This window comes from Bombina bombina, chromosome 3 (assembly GCF_027579735.1).
Source record: "Bombina bombina isolate aBomBom1 chromosome 3, aBomBom1.pri, whole genome shotgun sequence".
NCBI lineage: Eukaryota > Metazoa > Chordata > Amphibia > Anura > Bombinatoridae > Bombina > Bombina bombina.
Window position 1 is genome coordinate 292,259,660 of NC_069501.1, and position 22,917 is coordinate 292,282,576.

Sequence of the window (22,917 nt, forward strand, 5' to 3'; positions counted from 1 at the left end):
GTTAACGTGTATGCCCCTAATGAGCTACAAGCCAATTTTATTTCTAAACTTAGCAAGCACCTCACGATGTGGAAAAGGTATAAAATTATAGTGGGTGGGGACTTCAATCTCACTATGAATGACAGAGTTGACAGATCTTCACAAACGAAGTCGCCTTTTAACAAACTTACCAAATCAAGCAGGATCCTGCTTGACTTCTCACTAGATCATAATTTGATAGATGGGTGGCGAGCTCTAAATCACGGCACTAGAGATTACACATATTATTCCCCTATGCATTCATCTCAATCTAGAATAGATTATATCTTTGTGAGTCAAATTCTAGTACCCTTACTCTCCAAAGCATCTATCACAAATTGCTCCTGGTCAGACCATTCCATAGTGGAAATCACCCTGTCAGGACTGATTAACCCATACAGGACTAAATCCTGGACTTTAAATGCATCCCTGCTTAGGGAAGGTCCGGAACTTACGCAACTTAAGCAACAAATCACTGAATTTATCAATATCAACAATAACTCCACACAGAACCCTATCTTAGAATGGGGAGCACTAAAGGCATATACGCGAGGTTTACTTATGGCTGAATCCGGCAGACAAAATAAACTCAGGGAAACTAAATTAACAAACCTAAAAGCGGAGACAAACAGGCTTCGATCACAAATAGGGCTTAACCCGTCACGTAAATTAATTAACCTACTCAAGACCAAAAATGCAGAATTAGACTCACTTCTAAATAAGGAAGCAGCAAGATCTATAAAAATAGTAGACACTCAGTACTATATCTACGGCAATAAGCCTGACCGAATGCTAGCTAACAAACTAAAAGAAATAACGAAAATCACGACAGTCCCCCAGGTACAATCTCCAAATAATAAAATGACCAATGACCCCCAGGACATTGCCAACATTTTTGCAGACTACTATGATAAACTGTATAATATATCATTAACAAATAAAGGTAGAGACAAAGCCCCAGACCTATCCGCCTTTCTTGGAGAGAGTACGATGCCAACTATAACAGAAGAGGAGTTAGAATCCCTAAATAGACCCATAACCCAAGAGGAAATCAAATTGATAATTAAAAATCTTAAACGATCCAAAGCCCCAGGACCTGATGGCTACCCTGCCATCTTTTATAAAATACTACATCCCATTCTGATACCTCAGCTAGTCAAAGTATTTAATGCCATGATGCAGGGTAAAGATATACCTAGAGAAATGCTGTCGGCCAGAATTACAGTAATCCCAAAACCGGGGAAAAATAAACAACATTGCCACAACTACCGACCCATTTCCTTAATCAATCAGGATATTAAATTATTTACTAAAATTCTAGCGAACCGCCTAAACCCACTCCTTATTAAACTAATTCACCCAGATCAAGTTGGATTTATTTCACAAAGAGAGGCCCCAGACAACACTAGGAAGATTATTGATCTGATCAATATAGCAACGGTGGGAAGAATGCCTTCTCTGTTCCTTTCTTTGGACGCAGAGAAGGCATTCGATAGAATTAACTGGGACTTTATGTTTGCGGTCCTGGAGAGGGTGGGTATTTCTGGGTCATTTATTGACGCTATCAAATCACTATATTCATTCCCAACAGCCTTTGTAAAATTGGCAGGATATCAGTCTAAAACCATACATATCAACAACGGAACTAGACAGGGATGCCCACTATCCCCACTGCTATTTGCTTTGAGCATAGAACCGTTGGCTATTAAAATTAGAGAAAATAGAGACATCTCCGGAATTCAGGTAGGCCAAACAGATCATAAGATATCCCTGTTCGCCGATGATGTGATCTTGACGTTAACTAAACCCTTATTATCCCTCCCACCGGTATACAAATTAATACAGCAGTTTGGGTTCCTTTCGGGTTATAAAATAAATGAGGAGAAATGCGAAGCCCTAGGAATCGAGTTACCAAACCACACTAAAAAACTTATGGAACTTAATTTTGCATTCAAATGGCCCAAAAAGTCCATTAAATATCTAGGAATAAACCTATCTAATAATATACACTCCCTATATCAATTAAATTACCTCCCCATGTTTAAAAAAATTAGAGCCTTATTACTAAAATGGACGAAACTCAAAATCTCTCTATATGGACGAATTATCTCTACCAAGATGTCCCTGCTACCCAAATTGCTATATTTATTCCGCTCCCTGCCAATATCCCTTCCCCTGTCAGACCTACATAAACTCCAAAAAGATATCTCGAAGTTTGTATGGCAGGGTAAAAGAGCAAGAATCAATAAAAATATCATGTGTACTCCAAAACGAGAAGGGGGGGTGGGCCTTCCAAACCTTGTCCCATACTATTACTCAGCCCGTATGGCCCAGACCTTGCATTGGTTTAAACCTCATGATAATTCGCAATGGATAAAAATCGAATCTAACATTATGAACACCTCGCCATTATCCAATCTCTTATGGACCCCCAACAATGATATCACTCATAAAAAATGTGAATTTATTGCAATTCAGCATACCCTACACATTTGGAAAACTGTGATTTCCAAATTCCCCCTCCTCAATAGGAGATCAATGATCACTCCCTTGACACCCAAAAACACCCCACTTGATAAGATTACACAACAGAAATGGCATAATAAAGGGCTTTACAGAATAGCAGACATATACAAAGACGCCAAGTTAATATCATACGAACAGTATCAAGCCTTAGAGAGCGAAGATAGAAATATTTGGTATCATTACCTCCAATTAAAATCAAGAGCACAACAAATTATGGGGGGGGAGAAGGTTCCTATAAGTACCACACTAGAGAGGCTTTGCCTTTCTGATCAGAACGTTAAAGGTGGGATCTCTACCCTATATACACTACTCAACAGCACTTCACAAGATAGCAAGCCACCAATAATGCTAAAATGGGAAAATGACACAGGGAAAACCTGGTCTATAGAGACATGGAAGGAGAATTTAGCCAGTGGGTTATCTTTCTCACAAAATGCGGCTCTTAAGGAAAACTTCGTTAAGGTAGCCTTCAGATGGTATTTATTCCCAACTAGGTCGGGGGGAGGGGGAGACCCTCTCACCAAACTTTGCTATAGAGGGTGCGGCGGAACTGGGACATACGCCCACATGTGGTGGGACTGTAGACTAGTCAAGGAAGTTTGGAATCAGACCTCCTCCCTGGTGAGTGAGATTCTCCAAAAACCAATAACGCTGACAATGGAGCAGGCTCTCCTCCACTTCCCGATCCCAGGAATTTCCAAACATAATAATAAGTTAGCGAGATGGATCTGTACTATTGTCAGACTGAGCATAGCCCAATTTTGGAAGGGAACCCCCCCTAGTTTTGATATGATCAAACAAAAGATGACATATCACTTTGATATGGCGAGCGCCACAGCAGAATATCTAGACGATAAAAAAACATTTCTTCAGCAATGGGAACCCTTCATACATTACTATGAAGCCTCGAGGAGGAGGGGGGGGGCAGGAATGGACTAGGCCAAGCAAAACATATATAAAATAGAACCACAAAACATCCTAGGAGAGTGAAGACACATTTGTATTCATATGTCAAAGTGCTTTTCTTTGTAAAGTATGTGATTTGTACCGAGCGACTTGAGAATGCTGGAACTTATGACCACTGTTTACTGTTTTTTGTATTTGTAAAAACTTATGAATAAAAATATTTTCACCATAAAGATAATAATTGAGATATCTTTGTGTAATCCCTGCACCATTGGTTCAGCATACAGAGCTGAATAGGTCGCATGTGAAAACGAGCAAAGGAGATCACATCCGATGCGGCAGTCCTAAGACCTAAAATTTCCATGCATAAGGCTACCAAAGGGAATGATTATGACTGAAGGTTTTGACAAGCTGATATCAATGTTAAACTTCTCTTGTCTGACAAGGACAGAGTCATAGACACTGAATCTATCTGGAAACCTAAAAAGGTTACCCTTGTCTGAGGAATCAATGAACTTTTTGGTAAATTGATCCTCCAACCATGATCTTGAAGAAACAACACAAGTCGATTCGTATGAGATTCTGCGAAAATGTGAAGACTGAGCAAGTACCAAGATATCGTCCAAATAAGGAAATACCAAAACCCTGTTCTCTGATTACAGACAGAAGGGCACCGAGAACTTTTGAAAAAATTCTTGGAGCTGATGCTAGGCCAAACGGTAGAGCCACAAAACTGGTAATGCTTGTCTAAAAAGAGAATCTCAGAAACTAAAAGTGATCTGGATGAATCGGAATATGCAGATATGCATCCTGTAAATCTATTGTAGACATATAATGCCCTTGCTAAACAAAAGGCAGGATAGTCCTACAGTTACCATCTTGAATGTTGGTATCCTTACATAACGATTCAATATTGATAGATCCGGAACTGGTCTGAAGGAATTGACCTTCTTTGGTACAATGAAGAGATAGAATAAAACCCCAGCCCCTGTTCCAGAACTGGAACTGGCATAATTACTCCAGCCAACTCTAGATCTGAAACACATTTCAGAAATGCTGAGCCTTTGCTGGGTTTACTGGGACACGGGAAAGAAAAAAATCTCTTTGCAGGAGGCCTTAACTTGAAGCCAATTCTGTACCTTTCTGAAACAATGTTCTGAAACCAGAGATTGTGAACGGAATTGATCCAAATTTCTTTGTAGAAAACGTAATCTGCCCCATACCAGCTGAGCTGGAATGAGGGCCGCACCTTCATGGGTACTTAGGAGCTGGCTTTAGATTTCTATAAGGCTTGGATATATTCCAAACTGGAAATGGTTTCCAAACTGATACCGCTCCTGAGGATGAAGGATCAGGCTTTTGTTCCTTGTTGTGAGGAAAGGAACGAAAACGATTATTAGACCTAAATTTACCTTAGATTTTTTATCCTTTGGTAAAAAAGTTCCCTTCCCTCCAGTAACAGTTGAGATAATAGAATCCAACTGAAAACCGAATAATTTATTACCCTGGAAAGAAAGGGAAAGCAAAGTTGACTTAGAAGACATATCAGCATTCCAAGTTTTAAGCCATAAAGTTCTTCTAGCTAAAATAGCTAGAGACATATACCTGACATCAACTCTAATGATATCAAAAGATGGTATCACAAATAAAATTATCAGCATGTTATAGAATAATAATAATGCTATAAAATTATGATCTGTTACTTGTTGCGCTAAAGCTTCTAACCAAAAAGTTGAAGCTGCAGCAACATCCGCTAAAAATATAGCAGGAGTAGAGACAGCCCCATTAACCTTAGGGATTTTGTCCCAAAAAACTCTAATCTGTCAGATGGCACAGGATATAATTGCTTAAAACGTTTTAGAAGGAGTAAATGAATTACCCAAATTATTCCATTACCTGGAAATTACTTCAGAAATAGCATCAGGGAGAGAAAACACATCTGGAATAACTACATGAGATTTAAAAACCTTATTTAAACGTTTAGATTTAGTATCAAGAGGACCAGAATCCTCTATTTCTAATGCAATTAATACTTCTTTAAGTAAAGAACGAATAAATTCCATCTTGAACAAATACAAAGATTTATCAGCATCAACCTCTGAGACAGAAACCTCTGAACCAGAAGAACCATTATCAGTATCAGAATGATGATGTTCATTTAAAAATTCATCTGAAAAAAGAGAAGTTTTAAAAGACTTTTATGTATACTAGAAGGAGAAATAACAGACATAGCCTTCTTAATGGATTTAAAAATAAAATCTCTTATGTTATCAGGAACACTTTGAAAATTAGATGTTGACGGAACAGCAACAGGTAATGTAACAGTACTAAAGGAAATTTTATCTGCATTAATAAGTTTGTCATGACATGCAATACAAACAACAGCTGGAGAAACAGATACCAAAAGTTTATAGCAGATACACTTAGCTTGGTAGCTCCAGCACCGGGCAGCGATTTTCCTGAAGTATCTTCTGACTCAGTTGCAACGTGGAACATCTTGCAATATGTAATAGAAAAAAACAACATATAAAGCAAAATTGATCAAATTCCTTAAATGACAGTTTCAGGAATGGGAAAAAAATGCCAGTGAACAAGCTTCTAGCAACCAGAAGCAATAAATAATGAGACTTAAATAATGTGGAGACAAAAATGACGCCCATATTTTTTAGCGCCAAATAAGACGCCCACATTATTTGGCGCCTAAATGCTTTTGGCGCCAAAAATGACGCCACATCCGGAACGCCGACACTTTTGACGCAAAAAAACGTCAAAAAATGACGCAACTTCCGGCGACACGTATGACGCCGGAAACAGAAAAAAAATTTTGCGCCAAAAAAGTCTGCGCCAAGAATGACGCAATAAAATGAAGCATTTTCAGCCCCCGCGAGCCTAACAGCCCACAGGGAAAAAGTCAAATTTTTTAAGGTAAGAAAAAATGATTGATTCAAATGCATTATCCCAAATATGAAACTGACTGTCTGAAAAATAAGGAATGTTGAACATCCTGAGTCAAGGCAAATAAATGTTTGAATACATATATTTAGAACTTTATAAAAAAGTGCCTAACCATAGCTTAGAGTGTCACAGAAAATAAGCTTACTTACTTACCCCAGGACACTCATCTACATGTTGTAGAAAGCCAAACCAGTACTGAAACGAAAATCAGCAGAGGTAATGGTATATATATATATAAGAGTATATCGTCGATCTGAAAAGGGAGGTAAGAGATGAATCTCTACGACTGATAACAGAGAACCTATGAAATAGGTGTGAAATAGACCCCGTAGAAGGAGATCATTGCATTCAAATAGGCAATACTCTCCTCACATCCCTCTGACATTCACTGCACGCTGAGAGGAAAACCGGGCTCCAACCTGCTGCGGAGCGCATATCAACGTAGAATCTAGCACAAACTTACTTCACCACCTCCATAGGAGGCAAAGTTTGTAAAACTGATTTGTGGGTGTGGTGAGGGGTGTATTTATAGGCATTTTAAGGTTTGGGAAACTTTGCCCCTCCTGGTAGGAATGTATATCCCATACATCACTAGCTCATGGACTCTTGCTAATTACATGAAAGAAACCCAGGTTTGGTACGCAGAACTACCTTATCTGCATGGAAGATCAGATAAGGAGAATCACATTGTAAGGCAGATAACTCGGAAACTCTACGAGCCGAGGAAATAGCTACCAAAAAAAAGAACTTTCCAAGATAAAAGTTTGATATCTATGGAATGAAGAGGTTCAAACGGAACCCCCTGAAGAACTTTAAGAACCAAATTTAAGCTCCAAGGTGGAGCAACAGGTTTAAACACAGGCTTGATTCTAACTAAAGCCTGACAAAATGCCTGAACGTCTGGGACATCCGCCAGACGCTTGTGCAAAAGAATAGATAGTGCAGAAATCTGTCCCTTTAAGGAACTAGCTGACAATCCTTTCTCCAATCCTTCTTGGAGAAAAGATAATATCCTGGGAATCCTGACCTTACTCCATGAGTAGCCCTTGGATTCACACCAATAAAGATATTTACGCCATATCTTATGATAGATTTTCCTGGTGACAGGCTTTAATGCCTGAATTAAGGTATCAATGACTGACCTGGATCCGTAACAAGGAAGCTTGGCGTTCTGGAGAGACGCCATGAGATCCAGTTCTGGTTTGCCCCAACGATGAACCAATTGTGCAAACACCTCCGGATGGAGTTCTCACTCCCCCGGATGAAAAGTCTGTCGACTTAGAAAATCCGCCTCCCAGTTCTCTACACCTGGGATATGGATAGCTGATAGGTGGCAAGAGTGAATCTCTGCCCAGCGAATTATCTTTGAGACTTCTAACATCGCTAGGGAACTCCTTGTTCTCCCTTGATGGTTGATGTAAGCCACAGTCGTGATGTTGTCCGACTGAAATCTGATGAACCTCAGTGTCGCTAGCTGAGGCCAAGCCTGAAGAGCATTGAATATCGCTCTTAGTTCCAGAATGTTTATTGGAAGGAGTGTCTCATCCTGAGTCCATGATCCCTGAGCCTTCAGGGAGTTCCAGACTGCACCCCAACCTAGAAGGCTGGCATCTGTTGTTACAATTGTCCAATCTGGCCTGCGAAAGGTCATACCTTTGGAGAGATGGACCCGAGATAGCCACCAGAGAAGAGAATCCCTGGTCTCTTGATCCCGATTTAGTAGAGGGGACGAATCTGTGTAATCCCCATTCCACTGACTGAGCATGCATAGTTGCAGCGGTCTGAGATATAGGCGTGCAAACGGCACTATGTCCATTGCCGCTACCATTAAGCCGATTACTTCCATGCACTGAGCCACCGAAGGGCGAGGAATGGAATAAAGAACACAGCAGGAATTTAGAAGTTTTGATAACCTGGACTCCGTCAGGTAATTTTTCATTTCTACAGAATCTATCAGAGTCCCTAGGAAGGAAACTCTTGTGAGGGGGGGATAGAGAACTCTTTTCCTCGTTCACCTTCCACCCATGCGACCTCAGAAATGCCAACACTATGTCCGTATGAGACTTGGCAATTTGGGAGTTTGATGCCTGAATCAGGATGTTTTCTAAATAAGGGGCCACTGCTATGCCCCGCGGCCTTAGGACCGCCAGAAGCGACCCCAGAACCTTCGTAAAAATTCTTGGGGCTGGCAGAGTCGGAGTCATAAAGATGAATGTCCTGCCGAGAGTACTATACATACTCCAGACTGTGCCCATATCCCTCCCACATTCCTTCTTGCCTTCATTACAAGCTCTCATAGAGGAGTATATCTGGAAAGGCATTAGGCCGAGGATTAACAAACAAACCCTATATCTCCCAAGGGAACAGGGGGGACTGGGAATTCCACACATTCAATCCTATAGGAGAGCAGCCCTTCTTCACAGAATAGTGGATTGGTGCTGGGCCACAGACGACAAGGCCTGGAAACAGGTATGCGCTTATTCTATTCCTAAGATTCACATACCAAACTTGTTTTGGTCCGATAAGAAACACAGACCGACTGATATCCCTAGCTTACCTTTACTAGAGGAATTGCTCAACGAATGGGACAAAATAATATTCACTGAATCACACATCTCTACCAGACATGCACCCCTTACACCTATTTACGGAAACCATGACTTGCCCTTGCATCTGACGGGGTCCCCTGCTCACCCAGCACTCCCCTTGAATTGCATAGGCAATCTATTATCACAGGGGAGACTCAGGACTTCACAGGAACTCCTTGAGGATCACCCCGCCATAGCGAACTCCTGGTTTACATACTCCCAAGTTCAGCATTACATCAAATCTCACAAATTCGGGCACCTCTTTGGAAGGAGTCTGACAAAATTTGAACAACTATGCATGTCCCCAGTAGAGATTAAACATGTGATCTCGATTTTATATAAAATCATCCTGACCCCGACCGACGACACCCTACCGCAATTCACTTCACAATGGCACAAAGAATTAGGCTACACCTTTACACCCGAAGAATGGAGCCATATTTTCCTACTCGGGAAGAAGGTATCCGTTTCCTCAAGAACACAGGAATCCCACTACAAACTACTGAGCAGGTGGTATCTCACACCAAGTAGATTAAAATTTTTTTACCCAAACACCACGGGGAGATGCTGGAGAGGATGTGGGAAAGTAGGTAATATGGTACATGTGTGGTGGGACTGCCCACTACTAACCCATTACTGGGACGAAGTATGGGAAGAAATACACTCAATCACTGACCTGACGATCCCCAAAATACCGGACACGCTGCTTTTTCACTTCCCATTCAAATTCCAAACACAGGCCCAAAAATCCCTACTCATACTACTCTTGACATGTGCTAAAACCCTAATCCCTTTGAACTGGAAATCTACTCATATACCTTCTAAGACAGAATGGAAAACAAGGGTAGACACTACACTGCAACTAGAGAGCTATCACTATGTCTTAACAGGCCAGCTAGAAGTACACGAGACAATGCTGGCAATGTGGTCGGGGAAAAAACATGCTGACAACACAAGCTGAACAACACTTAACGACCAGGTACCCATGGAGGGGAGGGGGGGGGGAGGATCTATCCGGGGCCCGCCCGGTACTTTTTAGATTTCAGGATGTTAGATTAATGATTCAATGTTACATATTATGTTCTAATTTGTGTGCTGAATCCTTGAGAAAGCTGTAAGGAGATGGATAAGCACACGTCTTTATGCATAGGAAGATTGGACTTCACAGTTAAATTTGCAAAAAGTTTTCTGAAAACAGAGTTCTCTAGATGTTCCTTATAATCAATATGTTAAAAGAAAGGACCTCAATGGACAAACTTTTCCTATCCCTTCAAAGGAAAACACATTTACTACTCTTGGGACTGACATTTGGACTCTCCTGTGACATTCAGTCCAGGGAATTATAGTTTTCTACATTCTGCCGCTCAGGATGTATCTCATGTTAAAATTGCTCACTTCAAACCGTGCATTGTACCTTTCTTTGTTTTTCTTACCTTTTGTAACCGTATGGAAAAGTTTGTACCTTTTTACAAAAGCTCAATAAAAAATGTAAAACTTAAAAAAAAAATAAAAAAAAATTCTTGGGGCTGTAGCTAACCCAAAGGAAAGAGCTACAAACTGGTAATGCCTGTCTATGAAGGCAAACCTGAGAAACCGATGATGATCTTTGTGTATCGGAATGTGAAGATAAGCATCCTTTAAATCCACTGTAGTCATGTATTGACCCTCCTGGATCATAGGTAGGATGGTACGAATAGTCTCCATCTTGAATGATGGAACTCTGAGGAATTTGTTTAAGATCTTTAGATCCAAAATTGGTCTGAAGGTTCCCTCTTTTTTGGGAACCACAAACAGATTTGAGTAAAATCCCTGTCCCTGTTCCTCCTTTGGAACTGGATGGATCGCTCCCATAACTAGGAGGTCTTGTACACAGTGTAAGAATGCCTCTCTCTTTATCTGGTTTGCAGATAATTGAGAAAGGTGAAATCTCCCTTTTGGAGGGGAAGCCTTGAAGTCCAGAAGATATCCCTGGGATATAATTTCCAACGCCCAGGGATCCTGGACATCTCTTGCCCACGCCTGGGCGAAGAGCGAAAGTCTGCCCCCTACTAGAGCCGTTAACGGATAGGGGGCTGTTCCTTCATGCTGTCTTAGAGGCAGCAGCAGGCTTTTTGGCCTGCTTACCCTTGTTCCAGGTCTGGTTAGGTCTCCAGACCATCTTGGACTGAGCAAAAGTTCCCTCTTGTTTTGCATTAGAGGAAGTTGATGCCGCACTTGCCTTGAAGTTTCGAAAGGCACGAAAATTAGACTGTTTGGCCCTTGATTTGGACCGATCCTGAGGAAGGGCATGACCTTTTCCTTCAGCGATATCAGCAATAATCTCCTTCAAACCAGGCCCGAATAGGGTCTGCCCCTTGAAGGGAATGTTAAGCAGCTTAGACTTTGAAGTAACGTCAGCTGACCATGATTTAAGCCATAGCGCTCTGTGCGCCTGGATAGCAAAACCAGAATTCTTAGCCATTAGTTTAGTCAAATAAACAATGGCATCAGAAACAAAAGAATTGGCTAGCTTAAGTGCTCTAAGCTTGTCAAGTATGTCATCCAATGGAGTCTCTACCTGTAAAGCCTCTTCCAGAGACTCAAACCAGAACGCCGCAGCAGCAGTGACAGGAGCAATGCATGCAAGGGGCTGTAGGATAAAACCTTGTTGAATAAACATTTTCTTAAGGTAACCCTCTAACTTTTTTCCATTGGATCTAAGAAAGCACAACTGTCCTTGACAGGGATAGTAGTACGCTTTGCTAGAGTAGAAACCGCTCCCTCCACCTTAGGAACTGTCTGCCATAAGTCCCGTGTGGTGGCGTCTATTGGAAACATTTTTCTAAAAATAGGAGGGGGAAAGAACGGCACACCTGGTCTATCCCATTCGTTAGTAATAATTTCTGTAAACCTTTTAGGTATTGGAAAAACTTCAGTACACACCGGCACTGCATAGTATTTATCCAGTCTACACAATTTCTCTGGCACTGCAATTGTATCACAGTCATTCAGAGCAGCTAAAACCTCCCTGAGTAACACGCGGAGGTGTTCAAGCTTAAATTTAAATGTAGAGATATCAGAATCAGGTTGCATCATCTTCCCTGAGTCAGAAACATCACCCACAGAAAGAAGCTCTCCTTCTTCAGCTTCTGCATATTGTGAGGCCGTATCAGACATAGCTCTTAAAGCGTCAGTATGCTCTGTATTTCGTCTAACTCCAGAGCTATCTCGCTTTCCTCTAAATTCAGGTAGTCTGGCTAATACCGCTGACAGTGTATTATCCATGACTGCCGCCATGTCTTGTAAAGTAAACGCTATGGGCGCCCTAGATGTACTTGGCGCCATTTGAGTGTGAGTCCCTTGAGCGGGAGTCAAAGTGTCTGACACATGGGGCGAGTTAGTCGGTATAACTTCCCCCTCGTCAGATTCCTCTGGTGATAAATTTTTTAAAGACAGAATATGATCTTTATTGCTTAAAGTGAAATCAGTACATTTGGTACACATTCTAAGAGGGGGTTCCACCATGGCTTTTAAACATAATGAACAAGGAGTTTCCGCTATGTAAGACATGTTTGTACAGACTAGCAATGAGACTAGCAAGCTTGGAAAACACTTTAAATCAAGTTAACAAGCAAATATAAGAAACGGTACTGTGCCTTTAAGAGAAACAAATTTTGCCAGAATTTGAAAAACAGTGAAAAAAGGCAGTAAATCAAACGAAATTTTACAGTGTGTATAATAAGCTAACAGAGCATTGCACCCACTTGCAAATGGATGATTAACCCCTTAGTTAAAAAAACGGATAAAAAAAACGATATAGACGTTTTTAAACAGTCACACCAAACTGCCACAGCCTTGCTGTGGGCCTACCTTCCCCAACAAACGATTTTGGAAAGCCTAAGAGTCCTTTAGAGATGTCCTATAGCATTCAGGGAACTCCTGGAGGAAGCTGGATGTCTCAGTCTGTAAAAGTTACTGCGCAAAAAAGCGCTAAATTAGGCCCCTCCCACTCATAGTAACACAGTGGAAAGCCTCAGGAAACTGTTTCTAGGCAAATTTAAGCCAGCCATGTTGAAAAAACTAGGCCCTAATAAAGTTTTATCAACAAAGTATATATAAAAACGTTTAAACATGCCAGCAAACGCCAGAAAGTAAGCATCATACCAGTCGCTATTAAATCACTGTATTCAGGCTTACCTTACATAAATTTGGTAACAGCAGCATTTTCTAGCATTCATATCTTCTAGAAAAAATCTTAACTGCACATACCTCATAGCAGGATAACCTGCACGCCATTCCCCCGCTGAAGTTACCTCTCTCTTCAGTCATGTGTGAGAACAGCAATGGATCTTAGTTACAACCTGCTAAGATCATAGAAATCACAGGCAGATTCTTCTATTTTTCTGCCTGGAACAAAATAGTACAACTCCGGTACCATTTAAAAATAACAAACTTTTGATTGAAGCAAGATAACAGCTACATTTCACCACTTTCCTCTTACTACCTCCATGCTTGTTGAGAGTTGCAAGAGAATGACTGGATATGGCAGTTAGGGGAGGAGCTATATAGCAGCTCTGCTGTGGGTGATCCTCTTGCAACTTCCTGTTGGGAAGGAGAATATCTCACAAGTAATGGATGATCTGTGGACTGGATACACCTTACAAGAGAAAGGAGAGAAAGGAAATAACACAAAATTTATGCTTACCTGATAAATTAATTTATTTCTTGACACGGTGAGTCCACAGATCATCATCAATTACTGTTGGGAATATCACTCCTGGCCAGCAGGAGGAAGCAAAGAGCTCCACAGCAGAGCTGTCAAGTATCACTTCCCTTCCCACAGACCCCAGTCATTCGACCGAATGAAAAGGAGACAAAGGCAATAACACAAGGTGCAGAGGTGCCTGAAGTTTATATAAAAAAGGCCTGTTTGAAAAAAAAAACAGGGAGGGACGTGGACTCACCATGTCAAAAAATAAATTTATTAGGTAAGCATAAATTTTGTTTTCTTTCTAATGACACTGTGAATCCATGGATCATCATCAATTACTGTTGGGAATCAATACCCAAGCTAGAGGACACAGATGATTAAGGAGGGACAAGACAGGTAACCTAAACAGAAGGCACCACCACTTGAAGAACCTTACTCCCAAAAGAAACCTCAGCCAAGGCAAATATATAAAAATTTGGAAAAAGTATGTAGAGAAGAAGTTGCAGTCTTGCAAATTTGCTCTACAGGAGCCTCATGAATGAAAACCCAAGAAGAGGAAACAGCTCTGATAGAAGGAGCAGCAATTCTCTCAGTAGGCTGCTGAAAGCAGTCTCATAAGCCATATGAATAATACTTCTCAACCAGAGAGAATGATAAGTGTCAGAAACTTTCTGACCTCTACGTTTCCCAAAGAAACAGACCACCGGGACAGAAAGTTGCGAAAGTCCATATTCGTCTGCAGATGGATGTTGTGCGGCACTTATTTTCTACGTTGTGCAACAAACGTTCCTTATGAGAGGAAGGATTAGGACCGAAACAACTATAGGAAGGAAACCTAACTAGTACGAGGAACCGCCTTATCAGTATGAAAGATAAGAAAAGGCGAATCATACTGCAAGCTGAGAGCTCAGAGACTCTGTGAACAGAAGAAATAGCAATAAAAAACATTCCAAGAGCTGAATCTATGGATCTCGCTACATAAAAATGCCTGTAAATGTAATAGACACTTTGAGGCGAGAGTAAAAGAACTTGCTTCCTAGACGCAACAACACAGTATCCTTTTAATCTGGTAAAATACTCAACACCAGAACCATAACTCACACAAAGTAATGTATAATCAGATACTAATAGCAATGTCATGTAATATTAGTACCTCAGGGTTTAAATGTAGGTTTAATGACTGCTTGGGCCTTCACGCTCCCTAAACTGGACAGGTCGCATAGCCTATAATTTATTTCATTTTCCCCCACATATAACAATTACTAAGTACAACTGGAGAAGGGAAGACTAATATTGCATAAACACACTGTAGTTACACAGATTAAGACCATTTGTATATATTAGTATCATCAAAGATGTTAATAAAAGTTTATACAACTCATAGATGCTTATATGCTATACAATGTCATGACATGCCTGAGGAACCACTATAATGCGTCAGCATTTCAGGGTTAAATTACTTAAACAGCGGCTGTCAGAATCATTACGCCTCATGATTTAAAGAGGTCACAAAGCCTGTAGGCAATGTCTGTGTATAATCCTGAGAGACCCTCTTTATTATATGAGAGACAAGGGCGCAGTTCAGGAATTATAGTTTAACATATTTTGGGCTACCCTGCTATACTAAAGCTCTAGCATAAAATACATATATTGTTGTAGGTGTAGACAGTAACAAGGGTCCATACAGCGCAAACAATCTAAAAAAACTGACAGTATTGGGAGTCTTTTATGTGACTGTACAAAATACAACAGCTGAGTTGAGTGATATGCACAGAGGTCATTTGGTTGTCTGGGTCTCTGTTTAGATAGACGGGGCCCGCTTAATACTATAACAAGGGCAGTCAATGACCTAACTATAAACATGCTATACGCATGAATTGAGCATATCAATAATTATATACCCCTAACCCACTCCCCACCTCCCTTTTCCCCTTTACCCTCCCTCCCTACCACACACACCCCTCCGAAACTGTCCCTAATGCCAATTCTAAATCACCCCTCAAGATTGTAACTCCGCAATCGCTGGGGGCATTATGTTAAGTTAAATTGTACTAGTTTAAGGGTTACCACCCTTATTGAATACATTTTTTTAACTGATATACTACAGGGAGTGCAGAATTATTAGGCAAGTTGTATTTTTGAGGATTAATTTTATTATTGAACAACAACCATGTTCTCAATGAACCCAAAAAACTCATTAATATCAAAGCTGAATAGTTTTGGAAGTAGTTTTTAGTTTGTTTTTAGTTATAGCTATTTTAGGGGGATATCTGTGTGTGCAGGTGACTATTACTGTGCATAATTATTAGGCAACTTAACAAAAAACAAATATATACCCATTTCAATTATTTATTTTTACCAGTGAAACCAATATAACATCTCAACATTCACAAATATACATTTCTGACATTCAAAAACAAAACAAAAACAAATCAGTGACCAATATAGCCACCTTTCTTTGCAAGGACACTCAAAAGCCTGCCATCCATGGATTCTGTAAGTGTTTTGATCTGTTCACCATCAACATTGCGTGCAGCAGCAACCACAGCCTCCCAGACACTGTTCAGAGAGGTGTACTGTTTTCCCTCCTTGTAAATCTCACATTTGATGATGGACCACAGGTTCTCAATGTGGTTCAGATCAGGTGAACAAGGAGGCCATGTCATTAGATTTTCTTCTTTTATACCCTTTCTTGCCAGCCACGCTGTGGAGTACTTGGACGCGTGTGATGGAGCATTGTCCTGCATGAAAATTTTTTTTTTTAAGGATGCAGACTTCTTCCTGTACCACTGCTTGAAGAAGGTGTTTTCCAGAAACTGGCAGTAGGACTGGGAGTTGAGCTTGACTCCATCTTAAACCCGAAAAGGCCCCACAAGCTCATCTTTGATGATACCAGCCCAAACCAGTACTCCACCTCCACCTTGCTGGCGTCTGAGTCGGACTGGAGCTCTCTGCCCTTTACCAATCCAGCCACGGGCCCATCCATCTGGCCCATCTCATTTCATCAGTCCATAAAACCTTAGCAAAATCAGTCTTGAGATATTTCTTGGCCCAGTCTTGACATTTCAGCTTGTGTGTCTTGTTCAGTGGTGGTCGTCTTTCAGCCTTTCTTACCTTGGCCATGTCTCTGAGCATTGCACACCTTGTGCTTTTGGGCACTCCAGTGATGTTGCAGCTCTGAAATATGGCCAAACTGGTGGCAAGTGGCATCTTGGCAGCTGCACGCTTGACTTTTCTCAGTTCATGGGCAGTTATTTTGCGCCTTGGTTTTTCCACACGCTTCTTGCGACCCTGTTGACTATTTTGAATGAAACGCTTGATTGTTCGATGATCACGCTTCAGAAGCTTTGCAATTTTAAGAGTGCTGCATCCCTCTGCAAGATATCTCACTATTTTTGACTTTTCTGAGCCTGTCAAGTCCTTCTTTTGACCCATTTTGCCAAAGGAAAGGAAGTTGCCTAATAATTATGCACACCTGATATAGGGTGTTGATGTCATTAGACCACACCCCTTCTCATTACAGAGATGCACATCACCTAATATGCTTAATTGGTAGTAGGCTTTCGAGCCTATACAGCTTGGAGTAAGACAACATGCATAAAGAGGATGATGTGGTCAAAATACTCATTTGCCTAATAATTCTGCACTCCCTGTATACGTGTTGTTCAGTTCAAAAGTTTGAATTGTTTGTGTGCAAAGGGTATTTAGTTACCCACTGTTTAATACATAGATATTCTTGTGTGCCGGGTTCATCACTCAAATAACCCATAACTCTTCTCATCCTCATTCCTCTCTCTACTCCAAAACCTATCCCCCCCCGTTTTTTTTTCCCGAATGAATCATCACTCTAGCAAGTTTGGTCTGCACGGCCTTACCTTTACTACTATCAACGCAAAAGGTCTAAATAACCCAGGTAAGAGTTCCATAGCCTTTAGAGAACTTAAACACCTACATAGTCATGTGCTGTTCTTCCAAGAAACGCACTTTCGTGGAGGCAAAAAACCAAAGTGGAATAATGCACAATACCCGACAGCGTACTTTGTCTCTGGCACTGCCAAGAGATGTGGAGTTGAGATATTAATCCATCCCTCTGCTCCCTTGCAAATAACGCACGTTGAAAAGGACCCAGAGGGAAGATATCTAATTTTGACAGGTATGCTCTATGAGCACCCCATAACGTTAGCAACACTATATAGCCCAAATACTGACCAGCATCAGTTCATAAAGCGAGTCTCAAAGATACTTCTAGATAATGCGAGGGGCCCGGTGTTTTTCTCAGGTGACCTAAATATACCATTGGATGTGCGAGTTGATACGTCCAATGGCACAGCCAGCATCCCCAATAAAACGATCAAATCAGTTAAGGACATCTCTTTCAAATCTTGTATTACACGATATTTGGAGATCACTTCATCCAACAAGCAAAGAATACACTTATTACTCACCGCCTTACAACAAATACTTGCGAATAGATTATATTTTCACTGACCCGACAGGACTTGACATGATCACAACTTGCACTATAGAAAACATCACTTGCTCAGACCATGCACCCGTCACATGCACATCGTGCCCCTCACAACGTATGTCTGGAGACTAGACGATACCTTATTAGACAACCCTATAATAAAAACAGAAATCCAAAAATCCCTAACACACAATGACCCTACACAAACATCACTCATGAACCTGTGGGAGGCCCATAAATGTGTAATACGTGGGGAGTTGCTTAGGCACAAGGCGCGTGAAACCCCTTAGATGAGGACACTACAAAACTACTTGAGAACACTAGAAAGGAACTCAAACAACATTTAATGGAGGCTTTTCAGCGCAGAACACTATCAATAAAACAACAGTACTACGAGGGGGGCAACAAGCCTGGAAAGTTATTAGCTAGATCAATTTGTAGGAGGCAGCTTAAATCGCATATACACTTTATACAGGCGACAGACGGAACAATATTAAGAGGTACTAAACAAATTGCGGGCTCTTTTCATTCATACTATCGCACACTATACAACATAGCAAAAACAGATGACACAAACAAACAAAACGAACAATTGGATGTAAGACAGCAAACGATTGATCAGTATCTAGCCGCACTCAAATTGTCGCAACTAGATCATGACAGTAAAAACAACCTTGACGCGCCTATATCCATGGAAGAAATTACCCAGGCAATTAAAGATCTACCTAGTGGGAAGAGTCCTAGACCAGATGGGCTTACCCCGAAGTACCATAAGTTATTTATCAAAACTTTAGGCCCCTTAATGCTCCAACATTTCAACAACCTAGTAGAAAGGCCATTACTAGCTAGTACAATGTTAGAAGCGCTCGTGGCGGTTATCCCCAAGCCGGGAAAATCCCCTACCTTGCCAGCAAATTTTAGGCCAATTTCGCTGTTAAATACGGACGTCAAGGTTCTAGCTAAGGTCTTGGCAAAACGCCTCAATAAATATCTCCCAGACACAATATCATCAGATCAGGTGGGCTTTGTTCCGGGCAGAGAGGCCCGGGACAACACTGCTAAAGTAATACAGCTAATAAATCATGCACACGTCGAAGGAGTGCCTATTCTCGACGGACGCGGAAGAAGGCCTTGACCGGGTCGATTGGCTTTTTCTGCGTCGGGTCATGAGGGTAATGAACTTTGGTGAACCCTTTATTAATATGACATTTGCATTATATTCTACTCCAAACGCTCGGGTTCGAGTAAATGGAACACTGTCAGACACATTTACCATATCAAACAGAACCAGACAGGGAGGCCCTCTATCCCCATTACTTTTCCCTATATCAATTGAAGCCTTAGGACATAAAGTTAGAGGTAATCCAAATATCACCGAGATAAGTGTGGGGGACACTGAACATAAACAAGCACTTTACCCTGACAACATTCTTTATACCCTCACGAACATAGACACCTTAATCCCAGAACTTCTCAAAGAGATCAATACAAATGGAGCACTCTCCAACTTTCATTTAAATCTAACAAAATCTGAGTTGTTAAATATAAATGCACCTCACGAGCATATACAACTCATGGCGACAAATTATAAGGTCCCTATAGCCACTTCACAGTTAAAATATTTGGGTATACACTTGTCTGCATACCCCCAAGATCTATACAAAAATAATAACTTAAATTTGCGTAAGGATATAGTCAGTGATCGTTCCTCATGGAAAAATAAACCCCTGTCCTGGATGGGGAAAATCGGAATAATAAAAATGAATATACTACTGTGTATACTGTATGTGATGCAGACTGTTCCAATCTCTTTACCAAAGGACTTCTTGCCCCAATTGCAAGGGACTACTATAGAGCAAATTATATGAACTGGTACAAAACCAAGGGTCCCTAGGAGGACATTATATCTCCCCCGTGACAGGGGGGGTTTGGATTCCCTGACTTGGCCACGTATAGACGGGCAATACTCTTACAAAGACTGCTAGAATGGTCACGCAATACCACACATAAACAATGGGTTCGACTGGATGGCCAAATATTTAAATTGCATAATATGGGAATATTGGCGTGGATTCCCGCGACAAAACGATCTAAGTCACTTCATAAATATCACATGACTTTGGAGACTCTGCATGAGTGGGATAAGTTACTGGCCACCAGCACACATATTTCATCAACATACACACCACTGTTACCAATCATAGAAAATACTGAATTACCTTACCATAAGTTAGGGTTACGCATTAAGAGCAGGTACATTACACTACGCGTTAGATAAAGGAATGCTACAATCACAAGAGTATATGGCAGATACATACGGGTAAGTGTTTTCATCTTGGCTAAGATATCACCAGCTATTGCACTTTTTGACACACCACACAAAAAGAGAATTTTATTAGAGAACTCACACCGTTTGAGCTCCTGTGCACAGGGAGCACCCCACCAAAACGCCCGATATCTAAGATATATAAGCTACTACTAGTACCGCTGGACACATATTTGCCGTCATATATTATTGCATGAAATAAAGACTTTAATAACACAATAGACGAGGAAAAATGGCTCAGATAAATGCTCCTCCATATCGTCCGCGGTTCAGGAAATACAGCTTAAATTATTAAACAGATGGTATTATACTCCAATAAGATTGCATCAGTTCTTCCCATCACCAAACCCCTCATGCTGGAGGGGCTGTGGACAGCCAGGCATGCTAATCCACATCTGGTGGCCGTGCCCTAGGCTTCAGGGATACTGGACTGCAGTGTTGAGAGTCATGTCTGATAAGTTACAGACGTTAATTCCAAATACACCAGAAACTATGTTATTGCTACACCTTCCTAAAACCAGAGATACCTACACCCGGGCCCTTCTCTTGATTATGCTCACAGGAGCTAAAAACCTCATCCCTAAGAAATGTAAGTCGAAAGAGGTTTCATCAGTTGAGGAATGGCACTCAGTTGAGGAATTATTAATACTGGAAAGGTTTCACTACTTCAAAACTAACCAGTTGATGAGGTACGAAATGATGCTGGCGGTTTGGAATGCCAACCCCTCATAGTAAACTAAACCTTATAGTTGCAGGCCCTTCAACCGACCTCATCCCCATTTTTTTCTCCCTTTCTTTCTTCCTTCTCTGCTCCTCTCCTAGCAATGAACCCCCTCCCCCCTGGATCCCTAACCTACCCCGACACACAAACAAAGGTACTTTTTCTTTATGTTTGAAGATCCTGCAGAAAATTAACTAAATATGTATCAGTTACAGGTTTGCTTCAAATAAGTACAGTTGATTTCTTTGTATGCACATATGTGTACCATAGTATATATAGGGGTGAATAATAGGTGTATACTAATGCGAGAAAATCTATTCCGTGGGGTGTTACAACAGGGAAATATCATGATATAGGTAAATGGGTGCTCTAAATTACTGAAACAGAGGTTGTTAGTGTGTATTTGGGCTTGTAGGTACTCTTCCCATTTGAAGCATATTGAATAATAGTCTTCTGTGCATTTTGTATGAGTATAGTGGTATTTTTCTAAATGAAGTGTGTGAGATACCAGGTTGCTCCAAACTAAGATATTTGGGAGTTCTGTTTTCTTCCAATTTAAGGGAATTAGTCTCTTGGCAGTGTTGATCATAATTGTTAGTAGTGTGGATCTTAGTTTGCATTTGATTTTTGGGAGAGTTAAAAAGGAAGGTCCATATTGTGAAGGAGAGAGGAACATCTAGAACATGTGTGATTTCAATGGTGATCAGTTTCCAGAAAATTTCAGCTATGGGGCAGGACCACCATATATGAGTGGGGGTACCTAAATCTGAACAGCCTCTCCGGCACTCGGCAGGTGTGCCAGGGAATAACTGGTGTAAGCGATGTGGTGTGTAGTACCATCTGCTTAGAAGCTTCAGGTTCATCTCTAGCGTTGAGATAGAAAATGAGGACTTGCTCATGTTGGCAAAGACATGCAGCCATTCTTTGTTGGTGCAGGAGTCACCTATTTCAATTTCCCACTTTTTAACGTAAGATGGTAAAGTAGAAGCGTAGGATGAAAGGATCTGTTGATGTATAAGCGATAGTATTCTTTTATTGGGGAAAGTGTGTATACACGTTTTCAATGGTTGTTCAATGGGCGGGTTAGAGATTTTTTATGGGGATGCGCCTGCAGGTAATGCGTTAATTGCAAGTACGTAAACCAACTATTGAATCGGGGTCCGAGTAAGGTAACAATTTAATCGTGTGGTTTCAGTTTGCCATTGTGATATAGCGTGTGTATCAGGAACATTTCTAGCATGGTGGGATTGTCTGCTATATGTAAAAGAGAATGGAGTTGGAACAGGGAATTTCCTACTAGTGGTGCTAGAAAACTATGTTTTAATTTTTATTAAAATATTGTTCACAACACTGTTATGCATAACATGTCATCTTCAAAGTATGTGTACTGTAAAATGTATCTTAATTCTGTATATTTGAAAGATATGAACAATAAAGCTTGTTTTAAAAGAAAACAAAAAAAAAACCTTCCAAGATATTAACTTAATATCTATGGAATGCAATGGCTCAAACGGAACCTGCTGAATAACTTGCAGAACAAGTTTAAGGCTCCAAGGAGGGGCAACAGGCTTAAACAAAGGCCTGAATCTGACCAAGGCCTGACAAAAAGATTGTACATCTTGAACGTCCACCAGACGCTTAAGTAGCAAAATAGAAAATGCAGAAACTGACCCTCTAGGGTACTGACTCCAAACCTTCCTGGAGAAAGGCCAAAATCTT